Source organism: Papio anubis, chromosome 1, assembly GCF_008728515.1.
Source record: "Papio anubis isolate 15944 chromosome 1, Panubis1.0, whole genome shotgun sequence".
NCBI lineage: Eukaryota > Metazoa > Chordata > Mammalia > Primates > Cercopithecidae > Papio > Papio anubis.
In genome coordinates, this window is record NC_044976.1 from 71,138,716 (window position 1) to 71,150,136 (window position 11,421).

The 11,421-nt window shown below is 34.3% G+C and overlaps 1 long non-coding RNA gene across 1 annotated transcript in view; it reads left to right on the plus strand.

Annotated features, from left to right (window-relative positions):
- The window catches only part of LOC110744057, a 100,535-nt gene extending 89,989 nt beyond the window's left edge, over positions 1–10,546 (plus strand). The window contains exon 8 of the long non-coding RNA XR_004185980.1: positions 8,598–10,546. This is a non-coding gene — a long non-coding RNA (uncharacterized LOC110744057). The remainder of the gene's footprint in view (positions 1–8,597) is intronic.
- The last annotated feature ends 875 nt before the right edge of the window (positions 10,547–11,421 follow it).

The following is an 11,421-nucleotide window of genomic DNA, read 5'->3' on the forward strand; positions in this document are numbered from 1 at the left end:
GTCTCTTGCCTTTGTGTAAAAAGTCCAACATTTGGTAACCTTAGAATTTTTATTATTCTGGCATTATTATATAAATATTATATTACACTTTTTCCTCACAAAACAGCATATGAGTTGTATTATTGGAAATATTTACTCAATCTGTCTTAGTATAAAATTGGAAAACTGGGAAGTTGTAGACATATGGATACAACTATGTTCATATTGAGCCAAAAGTGTTGATCTTGCTTCTTGAAATGAAATGAAACTATTCTCTATGAGGATCCCATTCAGGATAGCTAATTGACTTTACTCATGTTTAACAAATGTTTTTATTAGAATCCGTTATTTCTAACAGACTAATTTCCCTTAATCCAAAAAAATTATTTGAAATCATGTTTCTGAATTTATATCCCAAATATGAATAATATATCCATTTATAAATTATGCACCAGAAATATCCTCTAGAGAATGAGAAAAAATGTTGGACCTTTTGTAATTCTCTGCTTAAGTAAAGCTTGCATCTGTAACATTAAATTGTTTCTAAGTGAGAACAAAAATATCTGAGTGCTTTTAGAATGTTAAATTTTAGGCAAAATATTCATATCTATTCCCAAAAGTATCTCTATATTTTCAGAAGCTTTGTCTGAGGAGATGGAGACCTATTTTCAAAAACTCTGTGACCTATAGGGCTGTTAGTTCTTTCAAAGATTGTAAAGTTATACCACAAAGAAGCAGAAACATATCAAGAATGCATAGACAGCTGCCTTGCACTATTTGCCAATTACTGTGTCTGAGATTGCAGTCTGGCCTTCATGTACAGCTATGCTGTGCTTGATATTATCTTTGATAGTGTGACAGTTTTGAAAAAGTTGGCTTAATAGTCAATTAAATTTCCAACTGTGAAAACTCATTGATTTGACTAACTTATATTATACCATCGAGCTTATTCCCTGATTTATTTCAGTTTCTCATTGATTGACAATCATTAATTCCATATATTATTAAATTCCCTCTTGCCACAGACTCAATTTTCAGATTTGGAGGAGTCTAACTAACCCACAAAACCTAGGACTCAGGATCCTATCAGTTGATATTTAATGGTAGTACATGATTATGATGTGAAAAATGTGAAAAAAAGAGAAAGTAGTAGAAACAGTCCTCTTTTAACATTTAGGTAGTTCAGTGGAGAAAAGGATATAGTAACCATTTCTTGAACATTATAACACAGTATGTCTTTTGTGTGACTGAAACTCCATAGTGATTTGTACTTTTTAGGATTATTTTACTAGTTGCTTCTATCTTGTGGTTTTTTGTTGCTGTTTATACAGATGAAGCAAAGCATATGCAAATATATTCAAAATATCAATTGCTGATGACCCTGAAATTATGAAAGGCAATGCTACATTTGATTTTTCAAATATTTCAGCTGCACTGACTGCTGGGGATGAATGCAGGAGAAATATTAGCTCAAAAGTTCTCCAATTACTGTCCATATTTCCTACTATTTAAAATGTAAATGGTAGATTAATTACATCTATTATAAGAGAGAAGAAGGGTGTCTGTTATCTCTTTGTGTTGTCCCTTCATAGCTGAGTGGCTGCTTACATTTTATTTTGAAAGAAGGAAGCACTTTCCACACCACAGAATATTTCTCTGATAAAGGGAAATCACATATAATAAAACATCAAGAAGCACTCCCTTTGACCATGGCTGATACCACGTAGAATATATCAACCCTAGGTGATTTCATAGACTGCATTTCATTTCACTTGTTTGTTAAAAGTTCGTTGTCTGTCAGGTAAAGTACAAATTCTCTTTATGACATTAAAGGTCTAGTCACAAGATAGTCCAACCTATCATAGTTCTTTTTCCAGGATTTTATCAGCCACTTACTCCCTTCTCCGACCCATCATTTTCTTGCTATCCACCAAAAGCCTCATTTACTCTGCACCCCATCCCCCATGCCTTTGTTGATGGTGTTCTTTTTATCTGTAGAGTCTTTTCTACCTGTCATTCCCTGTTTCTTCATGTAATGATCTTAAATCACTATTTCAAGATCAATTTAAATGCCACTACTTATCTGAAGCCTTATTTAATTTCTCAAGGCAGAATTTCTTCGGTGACCACATCTTTTCTACAGACATCCATCATGATAGTGATTTTGCATTATATACAGTTGCCCATTTTTTTTCTGGCTGATTCATTAGATTAGAGTATCCGTTAGGCCAAAGACTATGTTTTATTTTTCTTTTGTACTTATCAATATTGGTTAGCGTTCAAATAAATCCATTCTAACAACAAGACAGGAGACCCATAGGTACAATTGAATGAATATGATAGGAGTTTATTTGTCTCACAAAAACATAGTTCAGCTGGCCAGGAGGCTGTCCTCTGTAAAGTCATTAAAGGACTCAGGATTTTCCCACTGGATTTTCTCAGGGAATGGTGGCCCCATCTTCACTACTATCTGCAGAATGGAAAAAGACGCAGTGCTGGGAAAATAGATTTAGTTTTAAAGAGATGACCAAGAAGTTGTACACAATTTGGACACAATATTTATGCTTACATCTGTTGGTTTAAATTCAATCTCAGGGCAGTACTTACTTAAATACCTAGCTGCAAAACAGTCTAGGAAATGTCTCTGTCTTGGGTGGTCAGATGCCAAACACAATTTTAATGGCGGCAGGAGCAGGGAAAGGGGTGCTGTATTTCACTCCTAAAAAGAAAATAAGGATAATGGATATAGGGAAATGATTAACAGTGTCTCCCATTGTACGTATATAGAAAATTTGGAACAGATCAAGGGGCTAATGAACAGCATTGAATGAGGGAATCAATGAAATGTATATAGAAATTGGCACAAAAAGGAAATCATATTTTCTAGGTATTTAGAGAACTGTTAACACAGGAGCAGACTGCAGTTCTATTGCTTAGAGTTTTCAGTATTTTAGTTGAACACAATTATTATTATGATCCATTACACTGGGACTCATGTTTATCACCAAAACTTAATTGGTGCACAATAAGATCTCTCAAAACCAAAAGTGTTAGTAAAACTAATTGTATCTGGTTTTAAAATTATATAACACTTCATAGCATTGTAGGCATTTTGTGGTTGGCATTTTGAATGCCATTGTAATTAACTTCAGTGGAAACTTAGAAACTGAGAATTTCATAGACGAATTGAAGGTAAGCAACACTGCAAAAATTTAGAGCTTTCTGAACATGAACTAATAAGCAAATAATTTAGTTTCTTCTGATAATAAAGCAGTAGTGTATAATATTAATTACGCATTAATTGTACTTTTTGGTTATAATTACCTAAGCATTTATAAACCTACTCTAGTTTATAATAGAAATAGCAAGATTTTTATCATCGTTTGATAATCCTTTAAAATATTTCACTTTTCTGTTTTAATAGGGCTGAATGGGTAAATATGGTTAATTAATAACATTTATTCCTGAAATGATTTTTTAATTAAATAAGAATCAAAACACAAATTTACCTATGATTTAGAATACCTGTAAACACTAGATGGAGCTCTATTACTAATGCCAATACTAATACTAATGTATAACATATGTGCGTTTGTGCATGGGTGTGTGTGCACACACACACATACGAAGGAAGCTACCTTACAATTTTTTTTTTTTTTTTTTTTTTTTTTTTTTTTTACGGAGTCTTGCTCTGTCCCCCAGGCTGGAATGCAGTGGTTCAATCTCGGCTCACTGCAACCTTGGTCTCCCAGGTTCAAGTGATTCTCCAGCCTCAGCCTCCTGAGTAGCTGGGGCTACAGGCACATGCCACCACAGCTGGCTAATATTTTTTGTATTTTTGGTAAAGACTGGATATCATCATGTTGGCCAGGATGGCCTCGATCTCCTGACCTCGTGATCCACTTGCCTCGGCTTCCCAAAGTGCTGGGATTACAGGCATGAGCCACCGCGCTCAGACTCTACAGATACTTTTAAAGTCAAAATGCAAATATAGAATCTTGGTATTAAGCAGCATTGTCATCTAAGCACAATTTCTTGTTATGATTACATTAACAACTATCTAAAGCTATTTTTTCTAACCACTCCCACCTGCTTCAACCTCATGATTGCTTATGTGTCACAACACAAGAATATACAAGTAAGAAAAATTAACTTTTCTTCAAATCCCTGATTTTGTTGTTCAAATGACCTGTGTACTTTTATGACAGAGCAGGGGAATTTAAGATGACCTAAAACACCATAGTACATTTGACCCTTGAACAACACAGGTCTGGACTACATGCATCCACTTATGAGTGGATTTTTTTTTTCAGTAAATATATTGGAAACTTGTTTTGGAGATTTGTAACAACTTGAAAAAAATTACAGATGAATTGTGTAGCCTAGAAATACTGAAAAAAATAGTTATGTCATGAATGCATAAAACATGTGTAGATACTAGTCTGTAATATTATTTACCATCATTAAATATACATAAATCTATTATAGTTAAAATTTATAAAAACTTATGCACACAAACACTTACAGACCATACACGGTGCTATTTCAGTCCAAAGAAATATAAAGATGCACTGTTAAATCATAACTGCATAAAATTAGCTTTAATACATGCTATACTATTGTACTAACTTTGTAGCCACCTTTTGTTGCTATTGTGGTGAGTTCAAGTGTTGAATCTGGTTAAAACATTTTGTGAAGGTAATTCTCTTCATGTTTATAGTTCCTCTCTTTAGTAAAATGCGCATCACGGTAAAAATGATCCCTCAGGGTTCTCACATATTTTTTATTGTGTTTAGTGCAATATGGTAAACTGCCAACAACAGGATGAGACCCATATGAAGTGCCAGTCATGATGCTGGATGTATCCCCAAGAAACAGAGATAAATCATGACATTACAAGAAAAAACTGAATTCCTTGACATGTACCATAAAGTGAGGTCTGAAGCTGAGGTTTTTCACTGTTTCAGGTTAAAATATACCAAGCCTAAATCAAAAAAGACCCTGCATTGCCAAGACAATCCTAAGCCAAAAGAACAAAGCTGGAGGCATCACGCTACCTGACTTCAAACTATACTACAAGGCTACAGTAACCAACACAGTATGGTACTGGTACCAAAACAGAGATATAGACCAATGGAACAGAACAGAGCCCTCAGAAATAATACCACACATCTACAGCCATCTGATCTTTGACAAACCTGAGAAAAACAAGAAATGGGGAAAGGATTCCCTATTTAATAAATAGTGCTTGGAAAATTGGCTAGCCATAAGTAGAAAGCTGAAACTGGATCCTTTCCTTACTCCTTATATGAAAATTAATTCAAGATGGATTAGAGACTTAAATGTTAGACCTAAAACCATAAAATCTCTAGAATAAAACCTAGGTAATATCATTCAGGACATAGGCATGGGCAAGGATTTCATGTCTAAAACACCAAAAGCAATGGCAACAAAAGCCAAAATTGACAAATGGAATCTAATTAAACTAAAGAGCTTCTGCACAGCAAAAGAAACTACCATTAGAGAAAACAGGCAACCTACAGAATGGGAGAAAATTTTTGCAATCTACTCATCTGCCAAAGGACTAATATGCAGAACCTATAAAGAACTCAATCAAATTTACAAGAAGAAAACAAACAACCCCATCAAAAAGTGGGCAAAGGATATGAACAGACACTTCTCAAAAGAAGACATTCATACAGCCAACAGACACATGAAAAAATGCTCATCATCACTTGCTATCAGAGAAATGCAAATCAAAACTACAATGAGATAACATCTCACACCAGTTAGAATAGCAATCATTAAAAAATTAGGAAACAACAGGTGCTGGAGAGGATGTGGAGAAATAGGAACACTTCTACACTGTTGGTGGGACTGTAAATTAGTTCAATCATTGTGGAAAACAGTGTGGCAATTCCTCAAGGATCTAGAACTAGAAATACCATTTGACCCAGCCATCTCATTACTGGGGATATACCCAAAGGATTATAAATCATGCTACTATAAAGACACATGCACACGTATGTTTATTGTGGCACTATTAACAATAGCAAAGACTTGGAATCAACCCAAATGTCCATCAGTGACAGACTGGATTAAGAAAATGTGGCACATATACACCATGGAATACTATGCAGCCATAAAAAAGGATGAGTTTGTATCCTTCGTAGGGACACAGATGCAGCTGGAAACCATCATTCTCAGCAAACTATTGCAAGAACAGAAAACCAAATACTGCATGTTCTTACTCATAGGTGGGAATTGAACAATGAGATCACTTGGACACAGGAAGGGGAGCATCACACACCAGGTTCTATTGTGGGGAGGGGGTAGGAGGAAGGGATAGCATTGGGAGATATCCCTAATGTAAAGACGAGTTAATGGGTGCAGCACACCAACATGGCACATGTATACATATGTAACAAACCTGCACGTTTTGCACATGTACCCTAGAACTTAAAGTATAATAAAAAAAGAAAAAAAAAAAAAAGAAAATTTGTGAAACCATCATTGTAGCTTCTGCCAGCAGGCATGATAACCTTGCACTTTTAGCAAAATGCCTTTCATCTCATAGTGGAAAATACAGCTTTCACATGAGGGCAAAATTGCTATAAGAAAAGCATACCTAACAATGCTAATATATTTGAAAAAAAAAGCAAAGTCATTATATGACAACTGAAAGCGAAACAACCGTGAAATATCTAATGCTAGAGAATTTAATGGCAGTAAAGGATGGTTTGGTAATTTTAGAAAGAGGTTAGGTTAAAAAAATTTAAGAATACAGAAGAGGCTTCTGCAGGCCAAAAGTATGAAAACAATTTCTCACATACCATAAAGAAAATCATCAAGGAGAAAGGATATCTGTGTAAAAAGTTTTTTAACCAAGACAAATGTGCACTATTCTGGAAAAATATGTTATGAATGATATTTATTAGTAAGAAATTGAAGCAAGCACCAGAATTTTAGGCAGGAAGAGATAGGCTAACTCTACTGTTTTTTGCAAATGAAATTGGGTTTATAATCAGGATTGGTCTTATCTATAAAGCCGTAAAACTTGGAGCTTTGAAGGGAAAAGACAAACACCAGCTGCCAGTTTTTCAGTTGTGCAAAAGGATATCGGGACAATGAAAATTATTTTTCTGGGTTGATTTAAATGATGCTTTGTCCCTGAAGTCAAGAAGAAGCTTACTAGTAAGGAACTGGCTTTTAAAGTCCTTTTGATATTGGACAATGACCCTGTAACCCAGAATCTCATGAGTTCAAAATGGTCTACTTGCCCCAAAACACGATGTCTCTAATTTGTTCAGGGTCTTGAGACCTGATCATAAAGACCTTTAAGGCTTATTACACATAACCTTAATTGAAAGAATTGTCAATGTTACGGAAGAGAACCCCAAAAGAGAGAGTACCATGAAAATCTGGCGGAATTACACCATGGATGTCATTGATGTTACAAAAAATGCTGTGAAAGGCATTAAACTCCAAATAATAAATTCCTGCTGGAGAAAATTGTGTCCAGAAGTTGTACATGACTTCATAAGATTTATGACAAATCCAATAAGGAAAATCATGAAAGAGATTGTGGATATGGCAAAAAGGGGGGCAAGTGAAGCATTTTGAGATATGGATCTTGAAAAAATTCAAGACCTAACAGACACCACAGCAGAGCAATTAACAAAAGTTGATTTGATGGAGATGAGTCCTTCCAAACCAGTGTCAGATGATGAAGAAAGAGCTGTAGAAGAAGTAGTGCTGGAAAACAGATTGATATTAGATAATTTGCCAGAAGGATTCTGATAATTCAAAATTACTCTTGATTTTTTTTATTATAATGTGGACCCTTTTATGATGTGGGCACTGAAACTAAAGCAGATGATGGAATTAAGGATTGGTATTTTAAATAAATTTAAGAGAAGATAATTCAGACATATTTTAAAGGAAAATTACACCAAGTTTCTCTGCCTCTCCTTTCACTCCCTCCATCTTTTCTGCCTCTGTCACCCCTGAGGCAGCAAGAACAATCCCTCCACTTCCTCCTCCTCTTCTGTTTACTCATGCTAAGATGATGAGGATGTGTATATATATATATTCCCTCACTTATGATTTTCTTAATAATATTTTCTTTTCTCTAGCTTACTTTATTGTACGAATACAGGGTATAATACATATTAAGTAGTCTTTAATCAGTCATACATGGTATCAGTAAGGTTTTTGGTTAATAGTAGGCTATTAGTAGCTATGGTTTTTGAAAGTTAAAAGTTAGAAGTGGATTTTTTTTAACTGCAAATGGGGTTGGCACTCTTAACTCTTGCATTGCTCAGGAATCAACTGTGCATACAAAGTAAATATTTTGATTTATATGCAAAGACGTCAATTAAATAGGCAAAATACTTATATATTTTGTCACCCAAGATATAGTTTAAAACTAACCAGTGAACTCCAATATTAAACAACAAAAAATTCCAGAATGAAAAGTTAATGCCCCAAGTCCCTCCACCCTTACCCCATGGCATAGTAGTTAACATTAAAATTTTTTAGCGTAACGTAAAAAATTATTTGAATGATCCTGAACAAAATGTATTTTCTCTGATGTTTTCCTTTGTTATTTCTTCTAGGTATGCCTCATCTACCTTATCAAGTCGAAGAACTGTGGGACAATTTTGGTTGTGGATTGTACTGTGTATTGACTATCCAAATAAATAAGACGTTTCCTTAGGTTGTCATCCTATATCCAATTTTCTCTTTCTGTGTTTGTGTTTATCAGGGTTCTCCAGAGAGACAGAACTAACATAAAGGATAAATTAAATAGACAGATAGCTAGCTAGCTAGCTAGATAGATAGATAGATAGATGAGATGAGACTTATTAGGTGAATTGGCTCACATAGTTATGGAGGTTGAGAAGTCCCATGATAGGCTGTCAGCAAGCAGAAGAACCTGGAACCCAGCAGCATGGCTGATCAAGTCTGAAAGTTTCAGGATCAGCTAAACCGAATTTGCCTTTCTCCTGAGTTTTTATTCTCTCCTTGCCCTCCCATATAAAGAGTAGAACTTGCGCATTCAGTCCACCAACTCACACACCAATCTTCTGCTGAAGCACCCTCACGAACACATCCATAAATAAAGCTTTACCAACTCTCTAGGTATCACTTAATTTAGTCAAATTCAGATAAGAATAAACTTCATGAGGAGTAGTTCTAAAAAAATGATTGTTACTTAAAGTAGAAAAGAAATAAGGGAAAATATGAGAAATGCATATTTGACAGATTTTGGGTGTGTATGCAATTTTTAACAAAGTTTTATAATAATATAACATGATATTTTTCAATTCTTGTTTGACAATATGATTATAAAGAAAATCGTTCTTAAAAAATGAGTGTTAATAGTTCTGGTAAACAAAGCAACAACAAGAACAAACTATAAGAGCAAGGAAAGGCTGAAAATAATTATTATAGTATATTGAGAAAAATGTAAAAATAAATTCATCCTATAAAATCATAGAAAATACAGAACATCAATAGCTTTATTATTAAGAAAAAAACAAAAAATAGTAACACATCCTTCAAATTCAAAAAAGTCAGAAAAAGATGTTCTACACTGCTACCCTTTAGGAAAATGCAAATTAAAACCACAGTAAGATACTGCTGTACACCTACAAGAATGGCTAAAATGAAAAACACTGATGACACCAAATGCTGGGCAAGGAAGCAGAAAAACTGGATTTCTCATACATTGCTGATGTGAGTGTAAAATGGTACAACCACTGTGAAAAACAGTTCAGCAGTTTCTTTAGAACTAAACGTAAAACTTGTATAGAACCCAGCAATTGCACTCCCGGACATTTACCTAGAGGTATGCAAACTTATTTTCACATGAAAACCTGTGCACGAATGTTTATATAGCTGTGTTTTAATCATGATAGCCAAAAACTGGCAACAACCTAGATGTCCTTCACCAAGTGAGTGTCTAAACAAATCATGGTACACCCATATCAAGAAATACTACTTGGTGATTAAAAAAAGAATAAACTTATAAACACAGAAACCTGAATGAATCTCCAGGATAGTATCTTGAGAAAAAAAAAAAGCCAATCTCCAAAGGTTATATACTGTATGGTTCCATTTATGTAATATTCTTGAATTGACAAAATAACAGAAATGGAAGATTAGTGGTTGTCAGGGGTTTAGGGTTACGAAGTTGTGGGGGAATAGAGGCAGCTATATAAGAACACAGTGAAGCTTCCTTGTGGGGAGAAAATGTACCTTGACTGTATCAATGTCAATATCCTGGTTGTGATATTGTCCTACAAATTTGAAAGATGTTACCACTAGAAGAAAACTGGATAAAGGGCATGCAATATCTCTCTGTATTATTTATTACAACTGCATGTGAACCAACAGTTATCTAAATATTTAAAAATTCAATTAAAATGAAGAAAAATCAAAACCCGACTGATCTAAGGAAAGCAACATTCATCAAATATGAGGGTAGTGATAGATTTGAAAACATAAAAATAAAACAAAGAATTAATCCAGGTTCTGTTTTATACACACACACACACACACACACACAGAGAGAGAGAGAGAGAGAGAGAGAGAGAGAGAGAGATAACAAAGCCCTACGCATCAAATTGAAAAGAAAAAATATAGAATAAAAAAAAAGTAAAAAATAGTGGCTGTAATTGCTCACTCTGAGTTGGTGCGACAAGTCAGTTGTTAACTCTGGGCTCCCACCCTCTCCCATCAGGAGAGGCTGCTTTCAAAATTAACCTAATCTATTGAATGTTTATTATTTGGTTGGAAGGTACCAAGATACACACTTTACTTACACACATTCATATAATTTTCTCAACAACTACATTAATCTGTTGATGTTATTAACATCAACCTCACTTTCCTATTAAAAGAAACTGAGAGTGGAAAAGATTAACGAATGTCATGAATGCCCAAGGTCAAAAGGCTAGTATATCATTTGTAGCTAAGATAATCTGACTGCTAAATCTACCTCCTCTAGAATATCTTATTTATATGGAATACCTTCACACAACTTTCAACTTAGATGGGCATGAAAGAGACAGACAGAGGGAGAACATCTGCTTTTATATATTTGTAGAGATTTAGGAAAGCTTTTGGTATAAATTTAATAATATGTCAATTTTACTATAATTAATTCTCTTTTTAATATTATATTCATGTCAATCATATCCTCCTGTATGCAAAATCACTATTATTAATTTGTGGAGATATTTCAAGAGCATTGAAGGTAGAGAGCGGTATGAGGTATTGTTGTTATTCTAATATTTATTATTTAGAATGTTCTCATATTTTGAAGATAAGTTCCAGTCATTAATTATTCCCTGTCATGTTGCCTTGGTTACAATTACTCATAGTAACTGAAGCTGTTGGATGTTGCAAGCTGCAAATGAAGAGTATTGGGTCAGA